Here is a 15,032-nt window from a genome sequence, read left to right on the forward strand (position 1 = left end):
GGGGCCCCACTCCCCGCGGACGCAGCCGAGGTCCGGCGGGAGCGGCGAGGGCCCGCGCCACGGGAGCGGCCGGCACTGCAGGGTGCGTGTGTCGCCGTCCAGGGTCCAGCCGCGCCGCCCGACGGCCCCTCCCGAAGCGCCGCACGCCGCCAACCCCGCCCGCGACCGGCCGCGCTGAGCTCACGGCGGAGCCGCGGAGGCTCCGAAGCCCGCGCTGCGCTCCAGAAAGGCAGGAGGAGGACGCGCAGACCCGGGCCGCCCGACAGCGCACTTTCGGCCGACTTTCCAATTCGGGAGGAGCCGGCACTACGCTCCCGACCCCGCAGCAGCAGCAGCGACACGCAGACCCCGCCGCGTGCCCCCGCCGCCCCCGCGGCCGCGCACCGCCGCCCGCGCGCGGGGAGCCCCGGGAGGTCCCGCCGCCCGCGCCCCTCGCCGCCGAGGCGCCGCGCCCAGCCTGACGGCCACCCCGCGCCGCCGCGGGAGACGCTGCCCGGAGTCCGGGCCAGGGGTCAGCCGCCCAGCACCAGCGCCCGGACCCCGCGGCCAGCAGCGCCGTCCCTGCCCCTGACTTCGGGAGCCGCGGGGCGGCCCGCGGGCGGAGCGCGGCCGAGGCCGTGGGCGCCCCCGGGGCGGCGGGGCGCACGCGCGGACCCCCGGCCCCGGCCCCGCGCGCCCGCCCCGCGGCCGCCCACCAACTTGGTGGGGCCCCGGCGGGGCCCTCGGGCCCTCCCGCCCGGCCGGCGCCAGACGTGAGCCGCGCAGCCCCCGGAGCCACGCAGGCAAAGTTGGCGGGGCTCCCCCGGCCCCCGGCCGGCCCCTCGCTCAGGCCCCGGGCTGCGACCCCAGTCCCTGCGCGCGACCCCGGCTCGACCCCTGGACCCGGGCCAGGACCCCCGCCCCCGGCCCCGCCCGCGACCACTCACCTGTCCGCGGAGGAGGGCGTGCCCGCCGGCTGTCCCGGGCCGGAGCCCGGGGTGGGGCCGGGATGGGGGGGGAGCGGGTGACGACGGGGCGATCGAGGCGGCGACAGAGCCTGAGGCGACCGAGTCTGAGGCGACTGAGGCGGCGGGAGCTGCTCCTCGCGCTCCAGCCGAGGCGCTGCGCGCGGCGCGGGCCCACCCCCTCCGAGACGCTGACCAATCCCCCGCCGCCCGCCGCCGCTGGCCCCGCCCCCCGCCCAAGGACTGGGCCTCGCGAAAGCGGGCGCGGCGGGCCAATCGAAAGGAGGAACGACGACGGATGAGGCCAATCGGAACCCGGGAAGCTCTACGGAAAGAAACCAATGAGCGTCGCGGGGGGTGGGAGGGAGGTGGTGAAGCAGGACCAATGGTGATGGGGGCGTGACGGAAATTAGGGCGGGGTCTTGGGCTTCCGAGTCACTGGTCGTGGGCGGGGCCGCGAGCCTGTCACTGGGCAGGGGCGGTGCCAGACTTGAGGCAGCGCCCAGGGTGGGGCGGGGCCATAAGTGAAAGGGGCGGGGTCTCGGGCGAAAGGGTCACTGGCTGGGGCGGGGGCAGGGGCGGGAACCACAAGTGGGCGGGTCCTAGAACTGGGGCGAGGCCACAAATGGGGCAGGGTAAGAGGCGGGCTAGTAGCCGGGGACGTGGCCTGGGGGGGGGGCTCCGTCGTAGGTGGAGGCGAAGCAGGGCCACAGTGGGGCGGGGAGGGGACGGGGAGGGGACGGGGGAAGGGGGAGCGGGTCACTGACTGGGGGCGTGGCCTGGGGCGGTTCCTGGGAGTGGCGGAGGCAAGCCCTGGGAAGGGGAGGAGATATGGCGGGGGAAGGGCAGGTCCCTGGAGCGTCGGGGGCGTGGCCTGGGCTGGGACAGTGAAGACGGAGGCGGGGCCAAAGGTGGGGGTGGGAAGGGCGGGTCCCTGGAGGGAAAGGGGTGGGGCGTTGGCCGGGCGCTTCCCAGGGCTAGGCGAGGATGGGGAGGGCGGGGAGGGGAGAGGGAAGGTAAGGGGCGGTAACTTGCCGTGGGCGTGGCCTGTGGCGGGGACGGGTCACTAACCGGGGAGTGGCCTGGTTGCTCTCGGCCGTGGGACCGGCCCAGTGGACCTGGACCTGGGCCCTCCGCGGCCGGCGCCCTCCCCCTCCTCTCTCCGCAGGTCTCGGAGGCGCTGGGCAGGGGTCCTGTAGCAGTCTACATAGCGGGCAGTCTCCCGGCCTGCGGGGCCTCGTCCTGAGACCCCGCCCCTCTCGGGCCGCCGGCCTTGCCCAAGTCGCCCCGCCCCGGGCGAGCCTGCCCAGCACCTGTCCCCGCCCCTCAGCAGGTGCCCGGCCTTCCTGCCGGCCTTGGAATCCATGTGCCAGTCTGCGGGTCCCGACGCCCCGGACGCGGCTGCGCTTCTGCCTCGACGTTCGCAGGTGCGTGGCTCAACACACCTGCCCGCAGGTGACCCAGGAAGGTGACCAAGACCGCCTGAAGAGCTACTAGGCTCTCCTCAGGGGACACAAGGCCTCTCCTGTTTTTACTTTATTATCCTTTCTTGCCTACCTCCTGGCCTTCGTTCTGCTTTATTTGTATTACGGTCACTTCCGTGCAGCTGAACCCTTGTGTCTCATCTGTGCATTTGGGGCCTGTTTTTAGCAAAGATTATTTCTTCCAGTGCAGCATCGCACAGCACGAGCCAGGTCACAGGCACCGCGGCGACCTCCGACTGCGCAGGAGTGACCCGCGGGGCAGCCAGGCCTACAGGGGTCCCGGACTCCCTACCCCGCACCCCTCGGGGAGCCACGGGAAGGAACTCGCCCTCGCTCGGCCTCCTTAGGCCTCCTTGGGCCTCCTTAGCACCCGGAGGGGTCAGCTGGCTGCCAGGGCAGGGACTGGGGGATGGGCCTGGGGATGCAGCTGTGACGCTGGGCGCCCGTATTGGTACCGTTTGCCCCTAGCCTGGGGCAGGAGGCATTTCCCAGGCTTCTCCTTTGTGAACCCTACTCCTTCGTGGGCCACTGGAAGCCCACCCACTGAAAGATCACCATTATGACCACTTCTTTTTGTAGGATCCTCGCCCTGGTACACAAAGGCCCCTTTGGGCGTTCAGAGACGGGCGAGGCTGGGCGACACTCAGACACGAGGCAGCAGTCCATACAAGCATGGGGGGGTCGGCAAGAGCTGTGTCTCATTTGTCTTCACATGTCACTTGTGTATTCAAAGACAGCCTTTTAAAAAGAAAGGGCCCCAGACTTCAGGGTGAGAGGGTGTAGGTGGGACCCACCCAGAAGGGCGGGAGCTCTGGGGAGGCAAGAACACAAACAGCATCTGGGTCACGAGTCCTTCCAAAGAAAGGGGTCACAGAGGCAAGGGCCACCGCAGCAGTGTGGACAGCAGCTGTCACTTGGAGCAGAGGGACATGCTCAACCGTGTGCTCTGGGAGGACCGCTCTGGGGGTAGGAAGTCGGAGGAGGCAGAAGCCCTGACTGGATCTCACAGTCAGGGTGAGGGAGCACGGTGCTGGGAAGTGAGCAAGAAGGAACAGTGGCAGAGCATCCCGCAGGACGGGGACCCGGAGACCGGGGTTGCAAGGATTTATCACGTCCGGACTACACGGCTGTGGCTATCTCCCTCACCTTGACTCTGTGGGCAGAGAGGATGGAAGGACCCTGGGGTCTCCGCTACCAAGGCCAGAGTGGGGGGGTGGGGGTACAGGCAGAGCAGGTTCAGTCCACCCCCGAGATTGCAGGCTGCCAGCCTCGCGCTTCCCCATCCTCTCCAGGGGCCCTCGTCCCCTCAGCTGCCTTCATTGCTTCCTGAAAGACACAGTTAGTCATTAGGGAATTAATGATAGTGTTTTTGGGACAGCATGTTGGACCCTAACAACTTTCAATTATTTCCAGTTCCTGCCAGCCCTGGGAGGAAAAAAGCAGCTCATCTCGTGCCTCCGCCCTTGACACACAAGACAATCCACGTCTGCTGGTGTATTATCATATGTTAGCAGATCTCTGAGAGCCAAACTGCAGACCACAGCAGCTGGGCCGGGGCCTGGAGCAGGCCTGGGCTCCTCCCCCTAAGCAGGACCAGCCTGCCTCGAATTCCCCACACACTGTGCTCCCTGCACTTCCCCTTCATTAGCACCGTGTGTGCGCTGTTCACCACCCTCTCAGTCGCTGTCACTGCGGTCCTTCCCGTGAGGAGTGCACCCAGGGGCCCGCATTTATAAATAACTCCATGGTGTCTTGTTGGGGGATACAGAGAGAGAAGAGGCTTGTAATTATCATCTGCTTGGAATGACGTCAGACCAAGCCCTAGGAAGCCTCAGAGTGCCCGGCCTTCCTGATCGTCACTCACACCCCACCACCAAAGAGTCGAGGGTGGCCTCATTATCTCCGGCCAGAGCATGGCAGGTGGGGGCAAGGAGCCTTCCCGGCTCCATATCAGGTGGCTAACAGGGTCAGGAAAAGAGTTGCACAGAAAGCAGTCCCAGTGGCCAACTGTGTCTGAGTCTTCCGGAGGAGCGCAGGCTCCAAGGCGTGACCGCACGTGGCACCCAGCACCCGTGGCTACAGAGGTCCCCTCACCTGCTACGGAGAGAGGTCTGGTGTGGCATGCGGGTGTCTGCAGGCCTGTGGGAAGACTTTGCCTCCAGTCTGGGCCTGCTTTCTGCAGGGAAAGCTCGCATTGTCATCTCAGCCACCCCTTGCGCTCAGCCTAAAACACAAGGACACTACCTGGGGACAAGTCGGCAGCCTAGGGAACCACCGTTGCTGCTAAAACCGCCTTCACAAAATGCTGAGGCAGGACCAGACCGCCAGGGGCTGGTCCGCACAGCTGCCTCTGTCTTGTCATAAAGCACGGCCTTGGGGGCGGCAGGGCTGGGTCAGCTGAGCTCAAAGGAGATTCTATGATGGCCAGAGTGGTGGAGTGAAAATCGGAAAGTGAGTAAACCAGTCCCCGCACCAGCTGCCCTGGTCAGGGAAATATACCCAACGCTGCAGATGTAGGTTCCTCCCTTGTGATGTGGGAATCGAAAGCTGTGCACCTGACCTTTCTTACCTGCTTGCTATTTTATTAGGCGAGGCAATCAAGGGGGCTCCTCTCGTAACCCCCTGGCTGAAGGAGCAGCTCCTAACCCGTCACGGGCCACGTCCCTGGCCCGTGACTGGGACGGGGGTGGGAGGAGGTGAGGCTGCACCTGCACAGAGGCAAAGCACTAGCCAGCTGGGCTTCTGAGGTGCCCCTGCCTGGCTGGAAATGTGCTCCAGAAGGAGAGGTGAGCATGCATGGAGCCTCCAAGACAGATGTGCGGGAAGAGGAGAGAGAGAGAAGCATGCCCATTAACAGCGCTGCCGCCCACCAGGACTCACAGATGCTTTCTCCTGTGGGGCTGGCAAACTGACCCACACTCTACAGCTGCCCTGCGTCCTGAGCCTGTCCTGGAACCGCATGCTGCCCTGCTCTGCATTCCCGTTTAGCCGGGCACACCCCCGACAACAGCCAGCAGACTGCTCTGTGGGTATGAGGGGCTGGGGGAAGCAAAAGCTGTCCTTATGGTGGACACGGAAAGTTACCCCCATGCTGGGAAGTTGGGCTCAAACCACGCATGGCAGCCGTGGCTCTGACCCCAAAGGATAAACATGCTGGGGGTGAGCAGAAGTCCTGCTGTCACCTGCCGGGACACTGGCTTCCCTGGTGGGGCTCCCTGCTTTTAGTCTGTTACAGGCATGGTTGTACTCCAGGGTCTGCTTGTGGATGGGGGCCTGGGTTTCGTCCAGAGTGTTGTTATCATTCCCAGGGAACTGGAATCACTGACCTATGTCCTCTCGGCCCTTCACATGAAAAAGCAAGTGAGTCACAGCTGCCCTTGACTGCATCTCCCAGTTCAGACAGCAGGCTCTGGAGCCGATGCGCCACTGCCAACAGGGAGAGAGAGCGGAGCTCGAGACAGAGAGGGGGACGGAGCCAGAGCCAGAGAGGGGGACGGAGCCCGAGACAGAGGGGGGGATGGGGCCCGAGATGGAGAGGGTGACAGAGCCCAAGCTGGAGAGGGGGACAGAGCTCGAGACAGGGAGGGGGACGGAGGCAGAGCCAGAGAGGGGGACAGAGCCCGAGACAGAGGGGGGATGGGGCCCGAGACAGAGGGGGGGACGGGGCCCAAGACAGAGAGGGGGGAAAGAAACAGAAAAGGAGGAACAGAGAAAGGGAATGAGACTGAGAGGGAGAGACAAAGAGGGGGAGAGAAACAGAGAGACAGGCTGCTCCTTGTGTGGGCTCCTGGCCGGATCTCTGGGACCACCCCCGCACACACTGCCAGCAGAGCATGGCACACATAAACCTTTATACGTGCAAGGTCTCTAGTGTTTCCTGTAAGGCAGAGAGGTGTGGCTTCTTCCTTCTCTCTCACAGGAGTGCGAGCCCTTCGACCTCAGGAAGACTCCTCCCAGTGAAAGTGGCAGCAGAAATCCCACCTCTTCCCACGGCGCCTCCACGGAGGCTCTAGAGTGAGAACTGCTGTCTGTGTTTCAGTGACTCCCCACCTCCCCACCCTGCACACCTGTTTGGCCAGCAGGAAGAGGCTGGGAGGGCAAAGCAGAGCTTCTAAATCCCTGACCTGAGGGAGGATCCGCCAGGCTACGCGGCTGGATGCAGGGGTGCTTATGGATGCCTGGCTTTGCCAAGTGGATCGAATGCTCCTCAGTGGACTCCTGCAGTGGCTGTGTTTCAATTAGGGTCATGGGCAAGTTTTCTGTTGACATAAATAACCTCAAATTAACATCAGTGGAGATGGATTTAAACACACAGAATATTCGTGCAATAGCAAGAGTGTGAGGGGGCAGGCATGGCTTAGCTCTTCCCACGGGAGGGTCCTATCTCCTTAGAACCCCAATTTTCTTAGGGTTTCATCCATGGCATCCTTCAGCAACTGCACAGCCTTTCAGCTTTATTGGTTTAGTCCCTTGCTGGCAAAGACCTCTGATGAGAACTTTAAGGTGGAATTCAAGAATGTAAGTGTTGAGAAGCCATTAATATGTAAATTATGGGGCTCTGAGGGCTGTCTGTAGCCCTCTCCCAATTGCCCCCTTCACCACTGCCTCTGTCGGGTCCTTCACACATGCTATCCCAGGCCAGTGGGGAGCTGAGGAGCTTGCAGACCCATGAACAAAGGCAAGGCAACAAAGCAAATCATCGAAAGCTCTCGGGTGCACTGCACCTGCCACTCCCCCCACCAAGATGGGGAGCCAGGGGTCTAACACTAGGCAGTGTGAGCAAAATCAGAGCAGTAGCACCTAGTAGGTGTGTTGCAGACGCAGCTTCCTTCCCCCCAACCAACCCAACATCCAGACCAGCCTGAGGTCAGTCCCTCTGCGCCGTGCTTGGTGACCCACTCATAGACAGATGGTCCAAATCACAAAACCGCAGTGGAGAAGAAGCACGTCCCCACAGCCGCCTGCCCTGGGCTGCTGGACAGGCTGACTCTCACAGCAGTCAAACCTCCCAAAATGCAAATTAAAGGTGCTTGGTTGCACTAAGAATACGACAAACTCAGGAGCTAGGCAAATTGCCACCGTGTCTAATGCTAGTGGGCCCACGGCTCCATGCTGCGAGTTTCCACAGAGGGGCACGGAGGTGGCAGTCTGGATGAAGCTGGGGAAGTTTGAAGTGTGTTTGCAGAGCACTTTATATACGGTAGCACACGGCTGAACAGGGCTGTGGGCCTGATGGCAGCTGAGACGCCAGGCTGAGAGAATGCACCGCTCCCCCCACGAACCAACCACACAGGCACACACACACTCTGAAGACAGTGGCCAAAACTAAAAACTGATGCCTGTCCCTGCCAACCCCTGTCCATGTGGGGAAAGGATCAGGGTGGGCAGAAGTCCTAGAAGGCTCTGCCTTATCAGGACGACACTGTTCGGGAGAAGAGGTCCCCCACCTCTCTCCCCTCCACCCAATGGAGGAGACGCTCTAAGACACTCACTCACTGGGGCCAGGCGGACAAGAGGGACACTGACACTTCAGAAACCGCCAGTGCCCACCAGTGTCCACCAGTGTCCCCCCTGCGTGGGACAGGGTAAGAGACCGCAGGAGAGTGGGGTACTCATCCCCGCCACATGACACGGACCAGGGCTGGCTCCTCAGCTCCAGACCCCTGAAGGCAGGAGGCGAGCGGGAGCATGCTGACCAGCGGGACCACACTTCCAGGGTGCAGCACGCCTGGAGGAAAGGACGCCCCTCCGGTTCACTGGGCACCCTCCTGGCTGCCTGGGAAAGAGCGTGGATGGAAGGCTGGCAGGAGAAGAGCTGTGGGGCAGACCAGTGACCTCAAACCCCTTCCACCTCCGAAGAAAAGTTATTCGTCCTTACAGAAGTTGATAGATCCTTCAGCATGGGCTTCCCTGCCTTGTCTCCCAGCACCCCAGTGCTTAGGGAGTTCCCAATCTATTGACGTACTGTCCGCGGAAGATAAAGATGGCTGCAAATTCTTTGAAAATGTGACATCCGTGCTCCTTCTCCTTGAAACTAGGTGGGTTCTTTGACCAACAGAATAGAACAGAGGGGATGCTGTGCTAGTTTCTGGGGCTAGGCCTCAAGTGGCTTCCAGTTTTTCTCTCTTGGAATACTTGCTCTCGGGAAGCCAGCCAACATGTAGGAAGTCCCACCACCCCGGACGGCCGTGTTGTGAGGAACCGCAAGCTAGACCCATGTCGGGGCCGAACACAGAGAAAGAGGCATCTGCAGCCCCAGTTCTCACAGCCTTCCGGCCCAGGGAAGAGGGCTCAGATGGTGCCAGCCTTAGCCACCGTATGACTGCAACCACATGAAGGCCACGCGGGGCCTGCCACCCCCCAAAGGGTGAAAAAAAATTATAAATCATGGTTTGAAGCAGCTACGTTTTTAAGCAGTGTATTGTGCTGTAGGAGACCATCAAACAGGATTCCACACAACATTGTTTTCTACCAAGAGACCTATTTCAAAGTAAAGAAGGTATGAACGTCGGCACATGACCCTGGCTTCACAGCTGTTACCCTCACCCCATCACCCAGAAGCAGCGACCTAGTAAGGAGGGTGGGAAGGCGTGTTAATGGCTGAGCTAAGGTGCCCACCCTGGGCCAGAATCCCGCAGGATTCAGTCACTGTCCCCCAGGACGCACGGTTTGTGCTGAAGCGATGGTCCGTGAGTGGCCCTGGGTCCCCAGCACCTTGAATACAAGCTCCAGGAGCCGCAGAACAGAGCATGCTCGCCCTGTCGCCGCTGTTCCCGTGAGCCCCAGCACGATCGGTGCTTCCTCTCACTGCAGATACCGGCTCTGCGGGCTGGGGTATCCCGGTCCCTGCTTGGGGGGACGTTTCTGCCTACGTCTCCACCATACTGGAAGCCACGGTTACATTCGGCTACGTCAGGCTTCCCATGCCTGCGGTCGAGCACTCGGGGAGCCGACTTACTGTACTGCTAGGTAGTCAACCCCAACTCCATGAAGGGCGAGGCATGCTGATACTCACTGGGGACGGGACAGAAATGTCTGGAACTGGCAGGTTCACTGGGACACTTCCACGTCCATGCCAAGTGGTAAACTCTAAGTGGACAGTGGCAGCACCCATGGCCCATCAGAGGCAAGGCAACCGCGGGACAAACACATCAGACCAGCCAAGCTTCGAGCTGGGAGAGACCAGCCCGAAAGGGGGGTGGAGGAAGGAGTATGATTTCAGCCGTGGGGCCGGTAGCAGGGACCACTGCTTGGCTGGACAACCTGTGTTCTAACCTTTCAGTAGACGGCAGCTAGATAACATCATGAAGGATCATGCTGCACTGCCCTCTCAGGAAGTAAGTCAGGGCATCTGTCCCCGGGCCAAACGTGCATGGCATGCCCTGGGATGGACTCACTTGTGGGTCTCGTCAGGTCGCCCGGCGGGAGCAGCTCTGCCAATGCGAGCGCCGGAGCCCGAGAGCTTCACAGAGCGTCGGAGCCTGATGACGACAGCTTGCGGCGAAGGGAGGGCACAAAAGGCGGCGGCGTTAAGAGGCTCTGTCCCGCGTCCGGCCCGATGGCGTCCCCGCGGCGCGCGGAGGCGGTGTGTCCCGGCGGCCCCGCCCCCGGGCTCTGAGCACTGGGGGGCTGGGCGCGTGCGCGTGCGCGAGGGCGCGCGCCGGAGGCCGGCCCGGGGCTGTGCCCCAGGTGCGCGTGTCCGGGGACGGCGGCGGCCGCGGCCCCCGGACTCCTGCCTTTCCCGGTCGCCGGGGGCTTCCCGGTCCCTTAACTCGCCGCCTTGTCGGGCTTCCCCTGCGCGCAGGTGTGTGCGGCGTTGTCCCGCACCTACGGAATACGATTCCCGTAAGTGGCCTCCAAAGAGTGGGCCAACAGTCGAGCCAAGAGAGTGCTCAACTTCGCGCTCCTGTTGTTAAAGTTTGTTACTGATTCATAGCTTGGAAGTGTGTTCTGAACTCTTTCCCTGCTTTAAAATTGAGGTTTTCTTCTGATCAAAAATAAAGCCAGCTGTCCGCGATGTAATTGACCCAGGACCGACAGAGTTAGCTGTGCCTGCTCCCCTCAGTCGTAATTGTTGACCGAAAAAACTTGACTTCCAATGCCTGCTGTTGGCCGGAAGCCTTACCGGTAAAGTAAACGGTGATGAACGCGTTTTGTATGTTGTGTGTATAACATACTGTGTTCTTACGATAAAAAGCTAAAGAAAAGAAAATGTTAGAGAGGAGCTCATGAGTTAGAGAAAATGCATTTACAGCACTGTTATGTATATTTATTGGGAAAAACCCCCGTAGAAACCCATATTATTCAGGGGCGCCTGGGTGGCTCAGTTGGTTAAGCGACTGCCTTGGGCTCAGGTCATGATCCCAGAGTCCCGGGATCGAGTCCCGCATCGAGTCCCGCATGGAGCCCCGCATCGAGCCCCGCATGGAGCCCCGCATGGAGCCCCGCATGGAGTCCCGCATGGAGCCCCGCATGGAGCCCCGCATGGAGCCCCGCATCGAGCCCCGCATGGAGCCCCGCATCGAGCCCCGCATCGAGCCCCGCATCGAGCCCCGCATCGAGCCCCGCATCGAGCCCCACATCAGGCTCCCTGCTCGGCAGGGGATCGACCTCTCTCTCTGACCCTCCCCCCTCTCATGCTCTCTCTCATTCTCTTTCTCCCTCTCTCTCAAAAAAAAAAAGTTATTCAAGGGTCATGTGTCTTGGCAAATAGATTTTCTGTTCCAAGATGGAAATGCTACCGGAGTAGTGGTGTTCTTGGAGACCTCCTTCTAACCCACCCCAGTAGGTGGTCATTTCCTTAATGCTCCTTGAGAGTCGGTTTGGAGGCACCTTTATCATGGGGTCACTTCTCAAGAGGAGACTCACTCTAAAGAGTCCCAGCGGCCCCACTGGTTCCAAGGTGCAGCCCCCTGCAGAACACCTGTCTCTCCTAGCATCCCACAGTCCGTCTTCTTGGAAGTTGCCCAAACTGCTTCCTGGCCCCCTTCAGACAACCAAGGACGGTCAGAAGTACCTGCAGACAAACTGAAGTCTCTTCTACTCCAAAATCCCACCTTAATAGGATGCTTCCCAGTCCAAGACTTTTCCCCTTCTACCTGATAAAACTCAATTTCCTTTCTAAAACCCTTGAAAGTGACATCAGAAGGGCTCCCTTGCTGCAAGTTGATGGGTAAACAGCCTTTATTAATTTTGTCTTGAGGTCGTTTTGTTTGTGATAGTTTGAGGTATTTATTTCAATGACTTTTATTTTTTACTTTGAAGATTTTATTTGGTCCTTTTTCCTATCCATCTATTCTTATTTCATTTCTGTCTTTTGTTTCTTACTTTCAATTATCTAAGGAGAAGAAAATGTTTTGACTGTTGACTTGTTAACTTTCTTAGCATTGGGTTTCTTCACATGTCCTGGAATTTAGGTTTGCGGGCAGCGGGCAGGAGATAGCGGCTCTTCCCCCTTCCCCTCCTGCTCCTCACCCTTCCCTAGTCAGTGGCCTTGCCATCGCTTCCACCTTCAGCCCAGAACGGGGTCCCACGTGGCATGTCAAGGCTTTCAATAACAGGGAGAGCATGTCAGATGCAGGGTCTGCAGGCAGTGGTATTCATTCTTGGTCTTCAGTTTGGGTCTCTGTCTTTGTACTCCTAAGCCCCCACTGTGTTCAAAAGCCCTAGGCAGCTGTCAGCAACAGGGTTTTGTTGGTTGTTTGGTTTAGTTTCCTACACCACGTAGGACAGCCTCACCCACGCCTGTGGGGTGAGCCCCTTGCCCACTCCGGTGGCCAACTTCCAGCCCCAGAAACCAGCCGACAGGAGCCACTCTCACCTCTGTTTCTGGTCCAATAACTTTGGTGTTTTCGAGCCCTGCTGTGTCTTTTTGTTTTCTGTTTCCATAATTTATAAATCCATTATGACTATGTGTTTGAAGCAATGTGTTCAACATAAACTTCTAAATTCTAGTCTCATCTTGACTATTTTCATGTATTACCTTCTCCATTTGAAAACTTATTTTTAAAAAAGTTAATATTCTTGAGTAGTTGCTCCAACTTTCTGGTTCCAGTTTGCTATTTCGCTGCTTTTTATGTGGCTTGAATACAGGCCACTTTGTAGACACCCCTCTCAAATGACGCCGTGGCCTCCTATGTGCAAAATGAACTTGTGCTCATTCTTTTCCTTACTCCGACTCACTGCGGCAGCTGACATTCACCTCTTTCAACAGCTGACATTTGTTACACCAAGTGCTCGACCACACTCCACAGAGGACACTGTTAACACAACAGCTCAACCACACTGAAGACTTAACATTGTAACACCAGGTCCTTACATGTTTCCCTTCTGTGATAACTTTGAGACAAATCCTCTGGCTCTCCTCGATTAACTCACTCTCTCCTGGATAGTTCTCTTTCACAACCTACCCACTTTAAATAAGAACCCCTCCAGTCTTTTTTCTACATGCTGACCTCTCCTGGCTCCATTTCTGCATTGCTAATTTAGGTCAGTTTAGCCAAGATTCTTCATTCCCATTCTGTGCCCAGGTGAGGGATGGGTGTGGTGGGGATGCAAATATAACTAAGACATGGCGTCTGCCCTGCAGGAGGCTCTTCCTGGGCAGGGAGGCCAATCTGCAAACTGCTGGCTGCAACTTGGGCCACAGTGGAATGAATACGTGCGTGTTGTAAGCCTAAAGTTCCGTTAGGGTCTTTGCAGGAGCTGGATGGCCTGCTGCAGCATTCAGTTGAAGAGTTTACTGGAGGAACTGTTTACAGATGTGTGGGTGGGAATAAAAAACCAAGGCAGTTGGAGGGACTTCTGGGGACAGGTAGATGGGAAACCGTTCTCACCTCCAGGCTCAAAGAGACCGGAAGAGGAAGAGTAGTACTGGAGCCAAGGGGAGCCCAGGAGCCAGATGCCCCCCCAACCCCTACCCAGAGATGCTGAGGCTATAAAGCCGGGGTCACAGCACACTGCTCACAGGTAAAGTCTACCTGTCATCTGTTTGGTAAAGATAGTTTGTTTAGACATAACCATGCTATTTTATCAACATATCATCGATGGCCGCTTTCAAGCTATAATGGTGGAGTTGAGGAGGCCCTACAAAGCCTATGTGGCCCTTTACAGGCAAAGCTTGCAACCCCTGTTACGGAGGCCCAGGGCCTTGCTAATATCTGGGAACGGCAGGGGGGCATGCCCGGACAGCGCAGGGATGGACTGTTTCTATGGGGACAGCACTTCCCTTGAGCAGTCCCTGAAGGAATAATGAGAGAAGGCATAATAACACGTTAATGGAGGGGACTGGAGTGACAGAGAATACTTGCATAATCTTTAGGAAGGCATGGAACGAGTTTTCAAAAAAAGAACAGATGGAGGAAAGAGCAAACCAATAAGATGGTAGAGTTACACCTGAATGTCACTTCATGTACATTAAATGTAAGCCTACTAAGTACACCAATAAAAAGTCAAATTTTCAGATTGGACTACAAACCAAATCCAGATATATGCCTGAGGTCTAAGAGGCCTCATATGGAGAAGCAGAAAGTGAAAGGATAGAAGACCATGTGATCACTGGCCATAATGACGCGTCGTGAGTGTCCCTCACCTCCGCAGATGAGGACCCCGAGGCACACCATGGGTACGCAGCTGACCTGGCTCACAGCCAGAACTCGAACCCACGCTCCAAAGGCCATGTTTAGCCTCTGAACCAGAGTTGCCAGCTGAGCGAGAATAAAGAGAATACTGACCGCCCGAGCTTGGACATAAGGCGAAAGGAGGCTGGCATGTCATTTCTTCTCACGTAAGGGTACAGGCCACCCGAAGACTGGGAAAATGGACTTCATTCAACTGACTGCTATTTAGTAGAGGTCCCCAACTTAGTGAAATTAGACATTTGCGTGAAGGTTTTTGCCGGTAGAGAAGCAAATAATTTCGGTCCGGGAAGAAAATAGAACATCAAAGGATATAGTTTATTGTCCTTTACGATATTAACCACTTTTGTGTCTAACTAAGTGACCTGATCCTAACAGCTGTGAATTCTAGGTCCTGAAAAACTCTCCGAGGCTGTCTTAAGGTCCTACTCACCCACAGTCAGCTAGCGGGCGATACAGAGCTAGAGCATCTCTAACACGAGACATTGCAGGAGGCATGGGGCAGAGTCAGCCCTGGCGGCAGCTAAGATCTAGAACCATCTGATGCACTAGAACGTACCCCCGCGTTGACTCGAGCCAGCCATGGAAGCAGCTCGAGAGCCTGAGCCAGTGCCCCCACAGACTAGAGCCCCTCTGCTCCGACCCGTGGACCCCGTCCACAGGCAAAACCCGCTCCGGCATGAGGTCCGGAGCAAAGCCAACTGCACACCAGTTCTCTCATCCGATCCAGCATCATTGCCAGAGTGAGAGCCAGCCCGAGATCGAGAGCCCCTTCTCAAGGCAGCTCAGTGCTGCTGTGGGAGGCTGTGCGGGGTTTCCTGTGAAAGTCACAGGGACAGGCGATGGGGATCAGCACAGGGTGATCACCCTGGCAGGGTGGTGATCTTCTCTCCTCCTGCTGCTTCGGCACCATCTGCAGATGGAGGACTGGCCACTGCAGCGGGGCTGGTCACCACTGCAGGGTTGAC

The sequence above is a fragment of the Eumetopias jubatus genome, unplaced genomic scaffold, assembly GCF_037043125.1.
Source record: "Eumetopias jubatus isolate StellerSeaLion01/CBP00866 unplaced genomic scaffold, mEumJub1_p1.0 scaffold_36, whole genome shotgun sequence".
Taxonomy (NCBI): domain Eukaryota; kingdom Metazoa; phylum Chordata; class Mammalia; order Carnivora; family Otariidae; genus Eumetopias; species Eumetopias jubatus.